Here is a 17,192-nt window from a genome sequence, read left to right on the forward strand (position 1 = left end):
AAGGCCACAGAGGCATTAAGTGGTAAAGCCAGAAGACACATTCAGGTCTCTGACTCCAGAGCCTGTGTTCTTTTTATATATAATTCATGTAAAGTTGGTCAGCTTTGATTCTGTGTATCCAGTTTATGATGAGATTTCTTTAGGTAAAATTGTAGATTAAAACACTAAGCTAAAGACTACTAAAAATGGCTTAGAATATTTTTAATTACAAACTTGCTAAATTAATTAAGTGAATGAATTTGAAAATTAAAGGACATGAAATCAGAGCTAGCTAATTGCTAAAGACTGAAAGAGAGCGAAAATCACTTAAATGCATCTTAATCTAACATAGGGATGTATTTTGACTGTGTCTTTTAGGGAGTAAAATGATACCTTTTCACTATCTTTCATTCCAACATTATTACCTTTACAAAGATAAAGTTAGCAACTTTTTACTGAAAAAGTATGTACTTAGTATTCTCTAAAGATGTTAGACATGAAGGAATAAATAAATACCTTTGTGACAAATATCTGAAAAAGATGATTCATAGAAGTGAATATTTTTACAGCATTGTAAAAACTCACACTACAAGTAATACTACACATTTGAATAGATGTTTGTTATTAATTTAAAATAGATTTGTATCTCTGTGATCAAATATTCATGCAAAATTATTACTCCATTATTTTTAATGCATTTTCAAAATTTTATCTTTTGACAAGGTTTGGTGTGACACTACTTTCTACTGAAGAAATCTGCCCAAATTAATGACTCAGATAAAGCACATTCAATCTCCAAGTTTTATTTTTACAAAATAAAACCATGGAAATAAGTTTGACTCTATAATTAAAATAAGTATCTCTATTAAGCAATGTTATTTGCAATTATGCTTTTGCTGATATGTGATCAAAAGACAAAAAAGTAACCTCTCTAAAAGTTATAATTGTCATTTTAAATTTTCTTTAATATTTTTAATATTTTAATTAATTTTTTTATTTTTATTTTTATTTTTTTGTTAAGTAAACTTCATGCTCAGCCCAACATCGAGCCCAACATGGGGCTCGAACTCATGACCCTGAGATCAAGACCTGAGCTGAGATCAAGAGTCCAATGCTTAACTGACTGAGCCACCCAGGAGCCCCCAATTATGTCATTTTAAACTTTAAAAATCTTGACTAGCAACTAGCAGATTAAAAATAATTTGTTCAAATACAGGAAAATAATTTTTGAAACATTGCCCTCATGAAAGATTTTATAATGGAGACTAACCTATAGTTATACATTTTAAGACTCTGAGAAAATAATTTCTTTCAAATGATTTGAAAAGAATCTCTTAAGTCTTATTTTTAGCTTTAAGTTATTTTTTGTTTTGTTTTTAATGAAAAAGAAGACAGATCAGTTCACTCTTTGACAGAGCTCTGTACATTAAACAAATATCAATTATAGAGAAAGTCTAGAAAGGAAAATTTTTTTAAAGAAAAGGAATCCTTAAAAATAAGATAAACATCTATGGAACCAGTAATGAAATATCAGATGTGAAAAACAGAAAGCACGGTTGAAACTTCAGGTCTACTGGGCTTTGCCTCCAGCAGTAGGTACAATAGATGGGGGAAGCAGAGATTAAAAATGCCTCATTGAGGTGCACACTGAATCCAGGCTTACAGTTTGGATCTGGGCCTGTGAATTGGAAACAAAGAAAAGCTACAACTTTTCCAAGGAAATGACTTATATAAAGAGGCATACCTAAGCATATGGAGGACAAAACAGAAAAATCTTCCCATTAAGGGTAGGTACCAAGCCACTTCCTAGGCTTGTGACTCAATCTGAGTTCTCCCCACTATCCCCAGAAGATGTAATGCTAAACTGACAATATAAGGTCTGGTTATATACACAGGATTACAAAGACCAAATTGAGACACCCAAAACTAGACAATACGAGCACAGAGAGAGAATGAAGGGGAGACAGATGTAATCACACATCAGCCTGCAAACCAAAATTCTAAAACAAATGAGGAAAAGAATAATAAAAGCAATAGATTAAAAAAATCAAAATTCAAGAGACTGTCACTTCAGACACAGTACAAAATATCTAAGATGACCTTAAAATCTTTGTGTTGCAGATTCTCAAAGGCATAGGATGAAAGGTAACCATTAAACACATAGGAGGGCAATATGAAAAACAATTAGCCCCAAATATCAGGTATTAAAAGTATAATCACTGAAATTAAAAATTTAACAGATTTTTATTAGGTTGAAAAGGAATAGAATGAAAGGATTAGAGTATTCTCTTGTCTTAAAAAATGCACACCAAGCATAGAAAAGCAAGTAAGATAAAGAGTGAAAATACACACACACACAAAAGAAGTTCAGAAATGGATGTCAAATTACAGATTTAGTGAGAGGATCTAATTTATCTCTAATAGGAGTGCATGAGAAAAACACTGAGGAAGTATTGGAGAAACAATACCCAAAGCGGTAAAGCTGAGAACATTCTAGTACAACTGGAAGACATGAATCTTTAGTTAGAAAGAACATGTGGAAGGACAAACAGGATAAACAAGAATCACTATATCAACGCATCGCAGTGATATAGTGGTAGTAGTACAGTAATAAATAATATTAACGATAAATAGTGCATGAATAAGTAATGAAAAAGAATTCCACATTTAGAAATATATGGGAGAGAGACTCCCCTTCTCCCTATGAGGACCAATAAATTAAAATGCTCAATATGTTCATTTTTAAATAAAGTATTAAATAAGACATTCAGAACTCCCAATAATAAACATCAAATATTAAAGGGTTTTTATCCCCTTCCTTTCTTCTCCTTTTATTATTTTTTTTTTCTACTGGAGCTCAGTTTGAAAGAATGGTCAATTATACTTTTAAATTAAAAAACACATTGCCATCATGTATCTCTACCTGTCCTCTTCTTATATTTTTGCCTTTCTTTCATGATCACTATTCTTATTCTCCTCATCCCATAGTTAATATGCTCAGTCTTTGCCCTTAAATATAACTTTATACAAGCCCACAGCTGGAAAGGAATTTTGCCACAGATGAATCATACCTTGAGTCTCATTCATATCTGATTTTGATATTTAGATGAGACTTTCAGCTTGACTTTAGAATTCATGGTGGAAAGAGTTAAGACTTTTGGAGCTGCTGCAATGGCATACTTGTATTTTGTATATGAGAACGACATGAATGCTATATACACAGGAGTGGAAGGGTATTATGTCCCTCCAGGATTCATTTGTTGAAGCCCTAACGCCCAATGTGATGGCAACTGGAGACAGACTTGGGGAGGTAAACAGATTTCAATGAGATGACGAAGGTGTGACCCTCGTGATGGGGTTATTGCCCTTATAAAAGAAGAGGTGCCAGAAGGCATGTTTCCTCTCCACCATGTGAGAATACAGTGAAAAAGCCTCTGCAAGCCAGGAAGAGAACCCTTCCCAGAAAACTGAATCTTGATCTTGGACTTACCAACCTCCAAAAACATGAGAAATAAATCTCTGTTGTTTAAGGCACCCAGTCTACAGTATTTTGTTTTGAGAGCCAGAGCTGATTAATACAAATATTTTTCCCAAGTTTCTATTTCTTTAAGAACTTTTGTTTTTGATTTTTCTTTTCCTGCTCTGTACTTGAACGATCCAATGTCTTTTGATGGTTTTAAATGCATTTATTCTTCTTTTTTTTTTTTTTTTTTGGTCTGGTCACTACCTTACCCTTCACTGTTTTCTTTTCCTTCCTTCCTTCCTCCTCCTCCTTCTTTTTTTTTTTCAATTTTTTTTTAACGTTCATTTATTTTTGAGACAGAGACAGAGCATGAACGGGGAGGGTCAGAGAGAGGGAGACACAGAATCTGAAACAGGCTCCAGGCTCTCAGCTGTCAGCACAGAGCCCGACGCGGGGCTCGAACTCACGGACCACAAGATCATGACCTGAGCTGAAGTCGGCCACTTAACCGACTGAGCCACCCAGGCGCCCCTCCTCCTTCTTCTTAATTCAGCAATTATCTCTATCTTCCTGAAAGACATGATAGATATTTTAATATATTCTATCTCCCTGGAATCTCCAATACCTTCCATGGCTTTCTCCCCCAGAAAGTTCTTTTTTTCACTAGATTAAAAAACAAATTCCAGTCTAACAAAGAAAAGCTTTAATTTTTTAAAAGAAAATATAGGAGAACATATTTATGATCTTAGGATAAGGAAAAATAGTCTTAAGTGAGATTCTCGCCAAAAAAAAAAAAAAAAAAGTGAGTAATTTTAACTTTTGCATTGTGCCAAATAGGTAATGAACAGGTTCAAGTACCGATTGAATTTACTGGTTTATTTTTCTCATTATTTCGAAATTTAGATTACTATTTCTGAAAGAATCAAGTGAAGTTCTACTCCAAGAGAAATCACATCTTACTTTGGCAAATTTCTGACCATTTGGCCTTTAAGATTTGCAGACTAATAAGCAAGTTTTGAACTCCATCTGAAGTTTACTCATACTCTGTGAAGCTCAGACTCCGGGCAGCAATTACACCTAAGCCAGGAAGGCAAATAAGCTTCATACTTCCAACCTCCTTCCCTTCTTCAGGCATACACAGGTTTTTGCAGCATGCAACTTACAGTGTGTTAAAAAGTCGCACTGGGAGCTTCCACGTTGGTAAACTAGTAGAGGAGATTCGGAAAGAGCCGTGTACCTGGAGAGAGCATGGAAGCTCCCCTCCGGTTCTCTCATCCCTTGTGTTCTGTGTGTCTTTCTCTGGTTATTCATTGCCAGTCTGCTCAAAAGCTCACCTTTTCGCACAAACCCCTTTTTTCTGGAATAGGTGCGGCCTCCTCGAGGGTGTACAGAGACCAGGGGAGCACTGCGGACCAGAGGCCAGTCCCAAAGCCGGAACTACGATTTCCAGCGGCCCCTGCAGAGGGCGCCGGTCGCACCTGTGGCACAGGCTTGGGCGATGCTGTTCTCGCCAGTTCTCGCGGTAATCCTGTGGCACAGAGTTCCTCGCTCTGCGGAGACGGAGACGTTTGACTGGTTGAGCTGACCCAGCTGCTTCAACTTTGTTACCTGAGGCTCTTTCCCTCCGCCCAGTACTATCGCTGGCTCCGCTATAACGAAGTGATAAAAAATTACTTTCACACCGTGAGTTTTCTTTCACACTGAAAGATGACATTTACATTCGCTACCAGCCTTTCAACAGCCAAAGTGATCTGGAAAAGGAGATGCAGGAAGTGCACAGCATATTCCCACAGACCCAATAGGCATAATACAGTGAAGCTGGGAGTTTTCCAGGCTCAGGAAGGAGAATTTGTAGTTGACGTTGATATCACAGGCTATGAAAATGCGAGAAGTTCTGGTTCTGTAGACATACGTTCTAAGTCCCGGATCCTCATGATAATGGCCATATGCACCATCGACTGAGCCCTGAAGGAGGACTTTGGATTTAGGCATTGTCTCTGGGTATGTTCTGGAAGGGGAAATGTTCATTGTTAAGTCTGTGATAAAGGTTAGAAAATTATCCTATTTAGTGCACTCTGGGATACTTGACAGTGTGAGTCTTGTAAAGGGCGGTGAAGACATTAAAAAACAAAGTTCACCTAAGTGAAAGTGAATACCTTTGGTCAGAAAATCTATAAACAATTTAAAAATACTTGGAAAAATATGCCTTGGTTGATCAATATAGTCTTGAAAATAAAGAAAGCTGGGATGAGACTTTAGCACTTGCTCCTGAAACAATGCAGATCTTCCAAAAGCATCACAGTTCATTCAGCATTGGGAGCATTTCAAGAAGGTAGCCAGTGGATGTCAAAATAATATAAAATGTGACAAATGTGGACCAGGCCTGAGTGCTAACGTCTCATCCCAGCTTTCTTTATTTTCAAGACTATATTGATCAACGAAGGCATATTTTTCCAAGTATCAAGATTCCTGGAAGAAGCAATAATAGGAAGAATAAGTGGATTGCAGATAAATTTGTAAAATTCAATACATACAATAATTCTAAGATTTCTCATATGAATACTCAGCTCTACCAATTGCCATTTATAGAGGTAAGTGAGCAGTAATATGCCTGAGACTGTAATCTCACCCCATGGATGCAGCCTCCTTATTTTTGGAGGGAATGTTTTAGGTGTATTGAGGGCTTTGTCCTTGAGTCTTTGACATTTAAATGAATTACACCTGGCTTGTGTATTCAGTTCCTAATTTTGCTTACTAATGTTTTTATTCGTCAGGCTACACCCTACTTTTAAAAATCATTTTAATTTGTATCTTTTACAAAAAGTTGTATCCTTTACAACTCTTGCAAATGTAGCTCCTAACTTCTTCCCTCAGAAACAATTGAATTAGTCCCCTGTAAAGAAGCACTTAGAAAAAACAGCTAACTGCACCAACATAAAGCCACTGTAAATGTCAAAATACTTGGACTTTCTACATATCTAGATACTTTAATTTTAAAGCTTTTGTTTATTCCACGTTTGACTTTGTGCAATAGATTTTGAAGTATCAGATTTCTTTTGCCTGGTTTTACAACCAATCTAGACAAAACAGTTGTTCTGGTTTGTATTCTATCTTCCGAGAAACATTGAGAAGCAAGCTATTGGGCTAGTGCTTTCCATGACTTATGAAAATTTTCCTTCCTTTGCACTTCCTTTAACATTGTTTTCTCTATAGCTACACAGTCTTTTTTTTTTTTTCCTTTTATCTTTTGGTTTACATAAAGCAGACTAATGCAGGCAATACATCAAAATGACTTGCATTTCTTTCTCTTTTCTAATTTTTTAAGAAATATCAGACTATTGTGCAAACAAAACATATCACTCTTGATTGTGGTCTGTATATGAGGATCATGAAAATGGCACAGTAAAAAACAATCTAAATCAGAGTAGATGTGGTAGAAAGCCAATCAGCGTGCCTTATGAGAAGCATTAAGTGAGATTTTAGCTCCACCTAGTGTCCTGTGATAGGATCACATCTTGGAAATGAAAATTAATCCACCACAGGCAAGACTCAGTTAGACAGCTAGCGTATGGCTGGGCACATACTCAAAGCAGCTACAGTCAAAGGCATGTTACTTTGTATTTCTTAGTTACTGTACTGAAAAACAGCCATGCAAGAGAAACATTCTTAGGTCTAAGGAATTGTCCAGGGGCACCTGGGTGGCTCAGTCTGTTTTAAGTGTGAGCCTCTTGATCTCAGCTCAGGTCATGACCTCATGGTTAGTGAGACTGAGCCCAGCATCTGGCTCTGCCTTGACAGCCTGCTTGGGATTCTTTCTTTCCTTCCCTCCCTGCCCCTTCCCTGCTCACACTCTCTGTTTCTCTCAAAATAAATAAATAAACTAAAAAAAAAAAAGAATTTTCCAAATATTTACAGGACCAATCAGTACCAGTGCTCTTTCATATATCAGCTTTAAAAATAGGAATGTTTGCGATGATAGAAAACCTGATTTAATGAAAATAGCGAGTGGGTGATGGAAGTCGGATGGTAGTAACACTTGGAAATAACTAAGTTCGCAACACATCTAAGGATAATTTTACATATGCACAAATAAGGTCATACTGTGCTTTATTTTGTTTCCTCTTAGTGCAAGTTGATTTCAATACAACCATTCTGGAATTGGATTGAGATAGTAAACAAAAAAAGACAAAGACTATGAATAATTCAATAAATATATTTGATTACATAACCATGGCTATATTTGCAGGAGGGGGAAGCTAAAATTCACCAAATAAAGAATAGTCTTTATTATATACCTATGGAACATTTACAAAACTTAATCATGCACTTGGATAAGAAGAATATCTTAAATTAAAAAAATAAAGTGTTTATAGATCACATTCTCATAATAAAACTAGAAAAAAGATTTTATTTTATTTTTTTTTTAATTTTTTTTTTCAACGTTTATTTTTGGGACAGAGAGAGATAGAGCATGAACGGGGGAGGGGCAGAGAGAGAGGAAGACACAGAATTGGAAACAGGCTCCAGGCTCTGAGCCATCAGCCCAGAGCCCGACGCGGGGCTCGAACTCCCGGACCGCGAGATCGTGACCTGGCTGAAGTCGGACGCTTAACCGGCTGCGCCACCCAGGCGCCCCTAGAAAAAAGATTTTAAAATGTGTTATAATTATTTAGGAATTAAGACGCACACCCAACTCTTAAAGGGAACAAAAAAATAAAATTACAAACTAAGAAACAGTAAAAAGGAAAATACTTCGTAACAACGTCTAGGGGATCTAGAAAAAGCAGGATTGAGAAAAAATTTTACCCTCAAAATACTCCACTGTTCATGAAGAAAGATAATAAGTAAATAAGTATTTAAATAAGTAAATAAATAAGTTTACTTATAAATAAATTTAAATAAGTAAATAAATAAGTATTAAATAAGTATTTATCTTAAGCTATTAGGAATGGCAATTCGTATGGAAGAGGCAATTGCCTATTATGAATGGCAATCTCAAATGAGGAAAGAAAATTAGTACAGATGTAAAAGACCAATTTGCTTAAAAACGTTTTATTAAAAAACAGTAATGGGGCACCTGAGTGGCTCAGTCAGGAAAGCATCCTATTCTTGATTTTGGCTCATCATGGTCTCAGGGTTCAGTTCATGAGTTCTTTTGAGTCACTGAGTCCCCTGCTTGGGATTCTCTCTCTCTCCCTCCCTCTCTGCCCCTCCCCTGCTCACACATGTTCTGTCTCTCTCTTTCTCTCTCAAAATAAATAAATAAACTTAAAAAAAGAGAAACAATAATATAAAACCAAAACATGCCTATTTGTGTCTGGTTGAAGGGGCCAAACCCAGTATTATCTCAGCAAATTTTCCAAAGTCTGACTGCCCCACGAACCCAAATCAGAGGCAATTTAGCATTTTTAATCAACACCTTTTTCAAAATGTATTGATACTCCATCTAATTTTGAACTGCCATAAGAGTTTCTTACCATCCAAGTTGGGCCCATTTTAATTTTCATATATTCCTGCACAGAGGTTAGGAGTAATTGTCCCATTTTTTTCTCTACAGGGCCCGAAAGTAAATACCTTAGGGTTTGTGAGCTGGATTGTGTTTAGTGTCTGTCCTAGCTACTCAAACTGCCATTGTTGCTCAAAGGCAGCCATAAACAAGATGTAAATGAATTAGTGTGGCTGTGTTCCAATACAAATTTGTTTATAAGGGGAAAAACAGGGATTTAGAGATGAACTTGGCCTATGGGCTGTGTTTGCTGACCCTGGGTTACAGTTAAATACTGATTTCAATAAGTGAATAGGCACCATGGATCTATATGTGAATATATAAACAAGTTCACTTCAAAACAAAGAACATATTCATTTTAGAATGATAATAAAAATAATAAAATAATAATTATGACAACTACTATTATAATTATCATTTTGGTGTATCCTTTCTACAGGTTAGGAACTTTAAATAGTGTTTTACATGCAATATCTCACTTAATATCCACATCACCCTGTGAAATAGAAACTGATATAATTGCCCTTTCCAGATGGAGAAACTGAGGTTTATACACTTAAGATATTTGCCCAATGCTCTAACTGAAAGGTGGCAGTTTGGGATTTAAAGTCATGTCTGCCAAGTCCAAGTTCTAAGCAGCCCTACAGAAATACTTCAAATACTTGGAATCACGATGTCATATACCCAACACATGAAGGTATTTTTCTGGGGTTCAGGAAGCTATTGCTGAATGTCTGTATTTCTGTGAAGGCACTTCCATTCCATATCCCAGGAAGCAATACATCATCCCATCCTCCCTTCCTACCTTGCTCCAGCATTCAGTTCTCCCTAAAGGTAGAAGTGAGCATTCCAATGCTGTTCCCTGAGTCACATACTCATGAGGTTCAGACCAAAGCATTATAATTTAGGCAACTGTACACACCCTCTCTTGTCCTGTTGGAGTGAACTGTGTCCAGACACAGCACATGCTTGCCGTTATAAATTCCATGGAGTAAGCTGAAGAAGCAAGGATTGTTTTAGGCCCAACTTGTCCACCTGCAATGTAATGAATAGAACAGAGACTTGAGGGTCTTGAATCCTAGGCTCAAAATAAAGATATAAATACCCTGCTACATTCTTCAATCCAGCTTTATTAGTAAAAATTCTGAGCCTATTTTAATACTTACTGGGTCCTTGACCGACTTTAATTGGTTCAGTTCCCAAAGATGGGAAAAGTGAATAAGTAGGCTTGCTCAAACCTCCTCACTATAGGGACCATAGAAATTATAATACATTCCTGAGGCTACCTGAGAGTCCACGTTGTTTCTGGAATTTATTATGTGCCTAGAGTATACCCAAAGGCAGAGTAATTATAAAATCTGTTGAATTCTCTCCATTTGACAACTCTTTAAGAGAATTTCTTAAACAATTGCCTATAATGAAATTAATAGAAGACCAACAAGTTATAGTCTGACCATGAAACAGGCTGGAACTGAACTTATTAAGTCAGGGAAATTTCAGAAGACTGTTGAATGAACTACAAGGGCCAATGGTAGACACCACTTAAATGAACAGTTTGATATGATGAAGTTCAACTACAACATGATGATTAAGTCAATAACAAGGACATTTAAGGAAGAGTAGTTACCAATTCTTCTGTTTTTATGAAATCGAAATGTTTAACCTTATGTAAGAAGAATGTAATTCGGGCACAAAGATACATCCTTTAACTGAAAAATACCATGCCAGACCAATAAATTAATGAGGAATAAGCTCATTTTTTCACATTTTAAATAGCTCCTTTTAGATTCTAGATTCCAGGGACACCTGGGTGGCTCAGTTGGTTAGGCATCCGACTCCGGCTCAGGTCATGATCTCATGGTTTTTGGGTTTGAGCCCTGCGTCGGGCTCTGTGCTGACAGCTCAGAGCCTGGAGCCTGCTTCGAATTCTGTGTCTCCTTCTCTCTGCCCCTCCCCCACTTGTGCTCTGTCTCTCTCTGTCTCTCAAAACTAAATAAATGTAAAAAAAAAATCTAGATTCTAGATTCTAGAGGTCTAGCCTAAGCCTCCGGCTTGGGACATTCATCAGAACTTTGCTTTCGTGCAATCAGGCAGAAATACACATTCTCTTGGCATCACCTAGTGAGATCACAGCCTGTCAGTTTGCACTCTGCAGCTACTAGGAAAGCAAAACTTTGTGATGTGAGGATTTTCCCTGGGTAATTGTAACAGAGGTGATAGAAATGTCTGGCACATAAAAGGTTTTTTTCTTAAATTTGAGGATTAAAACTTGCTAATCACACAACATTTAACATGCACAGCCAGAAGAGAGTTGGAATTATTCCTTTTCTATCGACATAGTTTCAGTAATAACAATAAAGAATAAAGGGTTTTTTTAGGGGAAAAAACAACTGTCTGTTGTATTTGAATATAAAATTATACCAAGACAGGGATCCTTTCCACTGTTATTTAAATATATATTCAATCAACCTTGGAGAAGTTCTAACCAGTAGATAGAATTGATTAGATGTACAACAAATGAAAAAAGATAAACATCTATTAATTGGATACAAAAGTGAAATTAAGTTTTATATTATGGGTAAATTAATAGAACACTGTATTCTAGTGGAAAGTAAACATTTTGAAATGTGAGTTGTAGTTTAGGGTATGGGTAAAAGGGTGTAATTAACACAAAGGAAAATGTAAACATTGCTTTTAATTTTCTGGAAAAGTTTGGTTTGAATAATGTAATTCCAGAATTTTTTTAGGTAGTGAAATTTGTATATCCAACTGTTGTATGCTTAGATTTATATCATTAACTCTCAGGAGCTATTTTTTCCCTCTAATAATCTTACACAACTGCATAAAATATTTGGTACTTCACAAAGTTAGCACATACCTAAATCATTGTCGATAGGTATTTACAGTTACATTGACTAGTCACCCTTCTCCCACTATCAATCTTGTACTCCTCCAGGGGTAATCCAGTTTTGAAAAACTAAGATATATTGAAGCCACTTAAAGCATCTCTGAAAACAAAACAAAAAACTGGAATTCTTTAGAATATGCCAAGAATTGCTTTTATTCTCTGTTCTCAGCAGTAACTAAATAATTGACTTTTTTAGGTGAATCAATTCTAGTTCTTTGTTCCTTTGACAACCTTAAAACAAAAAAAATAAATTTATGGTCATACTAAAGGGGTATTAAATTCCTATTGATATTGTAGCAAATATCACAAACATAGTGGCCTAAAACAACCCAAAGTCACTATGACTATCTTATAATATTGGAGACACCTAACATCAAGGTGTCTGAGGACTGCATTCTTTGTGGAGACTCTAGAGAAAAATCTGTTTCCTTGTTTTTTCCAGCATCTCTGACTCTAACATCTCACCTCCTTCTTGTAAGGACCCTTGTGATTACATTGGATCCACTCAGATACACCAGGGTAATCTCCCTAACACAAGATCTTTAACTTAATCAAATCTACAAAGTCCCTTTTGCCAGGTAAGGTAACATATTGACAGGTTCTGTGGATTGGGACATGGACATCCTTGGTGGAGGGGGAGGATGTCATTCTATTGCAGTAGCTTTTAGAAACTTGAGTCTAAATTTAATATGGTCTAGGAAAGAGAAAGAATATAATAGAGATGAAAAAAAAAAGAGAAAGCCTTTTTGGAAACAGTTTAAGTTCCTTCTTTATCACTAAAACTACAACAAAAGAGGTCAATGAAATTTCTATGGGATATTAAATGGGAAATAAGTTCTGTTACGTCAGAAGCTGGCTTTTTTGGAGAGTAATTGTGTAATTATTTTAATCTGTTTTAAGGGATATTTAAACAGTTTATAGATGTAAATTGCCTTCCCTTTCTTATTATCTGCTTTATCTGTCCTTCTATAGATATTTAATGGAAGTCAGAAAAAAAGTAGAAAAAGAACTTCATGTTTAAGAATTTTGTAAAAGGTATCAATCTGACCAGCGTCACAATTATACTCTAGTGCAAGCCCCACCACTTAATGTGTAAATTATTATGTATCTAGATACTAGAGTTTTTTTTCAAAACCACCCCCTACAATCTATCCTTCAGATTATTCTTAATACATGCTGCTTAGCAATCACTGTTTTTTGAACACCTTAAATCATACCACTTGATGGAGTGCTTTGTTAATCAATTCTTTCATTCACTAATTTATTCTACTGATATTTTATTGGCTATTTTCTAGAGTTTGTGCTAGAAACTGTGTGGGGAAGGGGGTGTGTGACAAGCACAAAAAAGAATGCAAAAAATATGAATTATTGCCTTTTCCAGGCTCACCACCACTGCTTTGAATTGCTTTGTTGCTTTAGGGCAACAGTAGCATACTGGTTAGTGACGAAGATCATAGACAGTAGACTCAGGCTTTCTAGGTTCAGACAGGGGCTCAACCATTTCTAATCCTTCTGATCTTGAAAAATTACTAACTCCTTTGTGCCTCACATTTTTCCTCATTAAAGTGAGAATTGTTTTAGCCCTTACCTAAGGGGGTTTTTTGAAGTTGAACCCAATCTGTGTAAAGTGCTGAACCTAGTGCCCAACGCATCACGAAGCCTTCAGTAGATGTTAGCCATTATTATTACCCTTTCCTCACTTATTTCTATAAGGAATATCTCCCAACCAAAGAGCCCCAGGCTTATTCTAATAATGAGTGAAAGGGAAAACTGGAGAAGAAGAGAGGGTGGTAAGATTTGCTTTGATTGGAGCACAGGATTTCTCTTGAAAGAGAAGAGGGGAAACAGAGAAAACAAACAGATCGCCAAGAAGTATAAGAAACATTGAAAGTGAAAAAAATAAGGAAATTATTTTTAATAACATGCCTTAGTAAAATAGTAAGGCTTTAGAAATTTTAAGAGGATATAGTAATTGAAACTAAAATTGCTTTCATTTATTGTAAGGTTGTCAAATCATTTTTTCATTAATTCATTCAACAAATTATTAATGAGCTAAGACTATGTGTCACATCTTGTGCAAGGTTCTCGTGATAGTTATGAACAAAAAATAAAACTGGTTTATGTCTGCATTTAGCTTTTGTTCAGGGAAAATGGCAAACATTGATTGCATAATCAGACACAGAAATGTTACATTGTTAATGTTGCAATTGCTGTAATTGTAAAAGTGGGGGAGTTTGATCCACTCAGGATGGTCAACAAAGCTTTTGTTGGTATCTGAAGTATGATTAAGGGAAGGAGTGTAGCCTATTCTAGGAACAGAAGGAGGGGGTGTGGCTGGGGTGCATTCAGTGAATGCTTGAAGTGAAAGGAAATTGGAGGGGTAGAAAGATGTCAAACCATATAGGGCCATGTGAGTCCTTGTGCGTGCGTGTGTGTGTGTGTGTGTGTGTGTGTGTGTGTGTGAGTTTCTATGTGAGTCTTTTCCCCCCTCCCCTTCTATGTGAGTGTTACTAAAGATTTTGGGTTTTGTCTTTAGGAGAAATGGACTGATGTAATCAGTTTCATACTGTGAAAGGATTTTTCTTCAGAGACTGCTTAAATAAAAGATATGTGGATGGACATGTGGGAGGCCATTGCTTGCATTCACTCTGAGGAGAGCCAAGAGTGGCTAGGTTAGGGTAATGATGACATAAATGTTGATGAGTTTATTGATTTAAAAACTGTTTAAAAGTGAATCAATAGGTTCCAGTAACAATGACGGAATAGGTGTGAGGTTCAAGGAGCAGGTGTGACAGATGACTTTTAATTTTCTGGCTTGACTAATTAGTTGGGTAGATAGCAGCTGCATTCCTGGAAGACTGGAGGAGGAGACTAGAAATTGCATTGGATTTATTTTTGACTCCAAAAAATCTGTCCTCAAAATGAAAACAGAATTTGTTTAGAAGTAAAATCATCACCCTAGAGATCAGCCAAGGGTACTGATTAACTATGAACATGCAATATTGAAATTTACTGTTAAAAGGCTACAAATTGACCAAATTTGAAATTGTAATTTGGGGGGAAAGGTGCTAATCGAGGCAGAAGATATAAAATATTCTGTCCAATGTTTTGTTTTGGTTTGTTTCACAGTGTTATTTTAGTTTCAGGTGTACAATATAATGATTCAGCAATTCTGTACATTTCTCAGTGCTCATCAAGATAAGTGTATTCTTAATTTCCTTTATCTATTTCACCCATCACTCCACCCACCTCCCCTCTAGCAGCCACCAGTTTGTTCTCTGTATTTAAGAGTCTGGCTTTTTGCTTGTCTCTTTTTGTTTTTGTTTATTCATTTGTTTTGTTTCTTAAATTCCACATATGAGTGAAATGATATGGTATCTGTCTTTTTATCTCACTGACTTATTTCACTCAACATTATACCCTCTAGACTCATCCATGTTGTTGCAAATGGTAAGATTTCATTCTTTTTTTATGGCTGAGTAATATTTCATTGTGTGTGTGTGTATTTATATCTCACATCTTCTTCATGTATTAATCAATAAAGGGATACTTGTGTTTCTTTCATATCTTGGCTATTGTGAATAATACTGAAATAAACATAGGAGTGCATATATCTTTTTGAATTAGTGTTTTTGTTTTCTTTGGGTAAATACCCAGTGGTGGAATTATTGGATCATATGGCAATTCTATTTTTTACTTTCTGAGAAACTTTCATAATGTTTTCCACTGTGGCTGCAGCAGCTTGCATTCCCACCAACAATGCATAAGGGCTCTTTTTTCTCCACATCCTCGCCAACACTTGTTATTTCTTGCATTTTTTATTTTAGCCATTCTGACAGGTGTAAAGTGATATCTCATTGTGGTTTTGATTTGCATTTTCCTAATGATTAGTGATATTGAGCATCTTTTTGTGTGTTTTCTGGCAGTCCGTATGTCTTCCTTGGAAAAATGTCTGTTCAGGTCCTCTGCCCATGTTTTTTGTTTTTGTTTTTGTTTTTTTTAATTTTTTTTTTCAACGTTTATTTATTTTTGGGACAGAGAGAGACAGAGCATGAACGGGGGAGGGGCAGAGAGAGAGGGAGACACAGAATCGGAAACAGGCTCCAGGCTCTGAGCCATCAGCCCAGAGCCCGACGTGGGGCTCGAACTCACGGACCGCGAGATCGTGACCTGGCTGAAGTCGGACGCTTAACCGACTGCGCCACCCAGGCGCCCCAATGCCCATGTTTAAATTAGATTATTTGGGTTTTTTGGTGTTGAGTTGTATGTTTTTATATATTTTGGATACTAATCCCTTACTGGTCTTTTTGTTTTGTTGATGGTTTCCTTTGCCATGCAAAAGCTTTTTATTTTTGTGTAGTCCTAGTAGTTTACTTTTGCTTTTGTTTCCTTTGCCTCAGGAGACATATCTAAAAAAAATGTTTTTATGACTAATGTCAAAGACATTTCTGCCTATGTTTTCTTCTAGGAATTTTATGGTTTCAGGTTTCCCATTTAGATCTTTAATCCATTTTGAGTTTATTTTTGCGTATGGTGTAAGAAAGTGGTCTAATTCAATTCTTTTGCATGTAGCTGTCCAGTTTTCCCAACACCATTTGTTGAAGAAACTTTTGCTCTCATAGTATTTCTTGCCTCTTCTGTTGTAGATTAACTGACCATAAAATCATGGTTTTATTTTGGACTTTCTATTCTGTTCTACTGATTTATATGTCTATTATTGTGCCAGCACTAAATTGTTTTGATTACTACAGCTTTGTAGTGTATCTTGAAATCTGGGATTGTGATAACCTCCAGCTTTGTTCTTTTTCAAGATTGCTTTGGCTGCTCAGGATTGTTTTTGTGGTTCCTTACAAAGTTTAGGATTATTTGCTGTAATTCTGTGAAAAGTGCTGTTGGTAAATTGATAGAGATTGCATTAAATCTGTAGATTGCTTAGATAATAGGGACATTTTAACAATGTTGGTTCTTCCAATGTGCAATGTTCTTTTTTATTTGTTTTGTTTATTTGTTTGTTTTTATTAAATAGAGAAAGCCAGGGAGACTTCTTTGTAAAATTGCACACTAAACAATATTTTTTACACAACCTGCATGGAAACCCAGTTTCTAAAACAATAAGAGTTTTTTCTTGTCTGGAAAGAGATGTCAATATAAGACATGCCTGGATGATATGCCTTTGCAATGCCTTGTTGGCTGGGCTTGAGACTTGGCTGCTGCTATAAAATTTGGAGATACTAAGCACTGTTTTCTACCAAGGACTGAAGAAATTTGTAGATAATTCTGTGCAAAGAAGAGGAGAAAAGGAATTTGGATTATTTAAAGTAATATGCTCTTATTAT

The 17,192-nt window shown here is 36.0% G+C and overlaps 1 protein-coding gene across 22 annotated transcripts in view; it reads right to left on the minus strand.

The window, feature by feature from the left end:
- The window catches only part of XIRP2 (xin actin binding repeat containing 2), a 698,239-nt gene extending 693,346 nt beyond the window's left edge, over positions 1-4,893 (minus strand). For 20 of the 22 annotated variants that reach the window (XM_047872634.1, XM_047872633.1, XM_047872623.1 and 17 more), the window contains exon 1: positions 4,777-4,893. The gene's annotated coding sequence lies outside the window, so the exon portion shown is untranslated. The other 2 variants (XM_047872626.1, XM_047872624.1) reach the window with 2 other exon arrangements.
- Between the last annotated feature and the right edge of the window lie 12,299 nt (positions 4,894-17,192).

This window comes from Prionailurus viverrinus, chromosome C1 (genome assembly GCF_022837055.1).
Source record: "Prionailurus viverrinus isolate Anna chromosome C1, UM_Priviv_1.0, whole genome shotgun sequence".
Classification (NCBI taxonomy): Eukaryota; Metazoa; Chordata; class Mammalia; order Carnivora; family Felidae; genus Prionailurus; species Prionailurus viverrinus.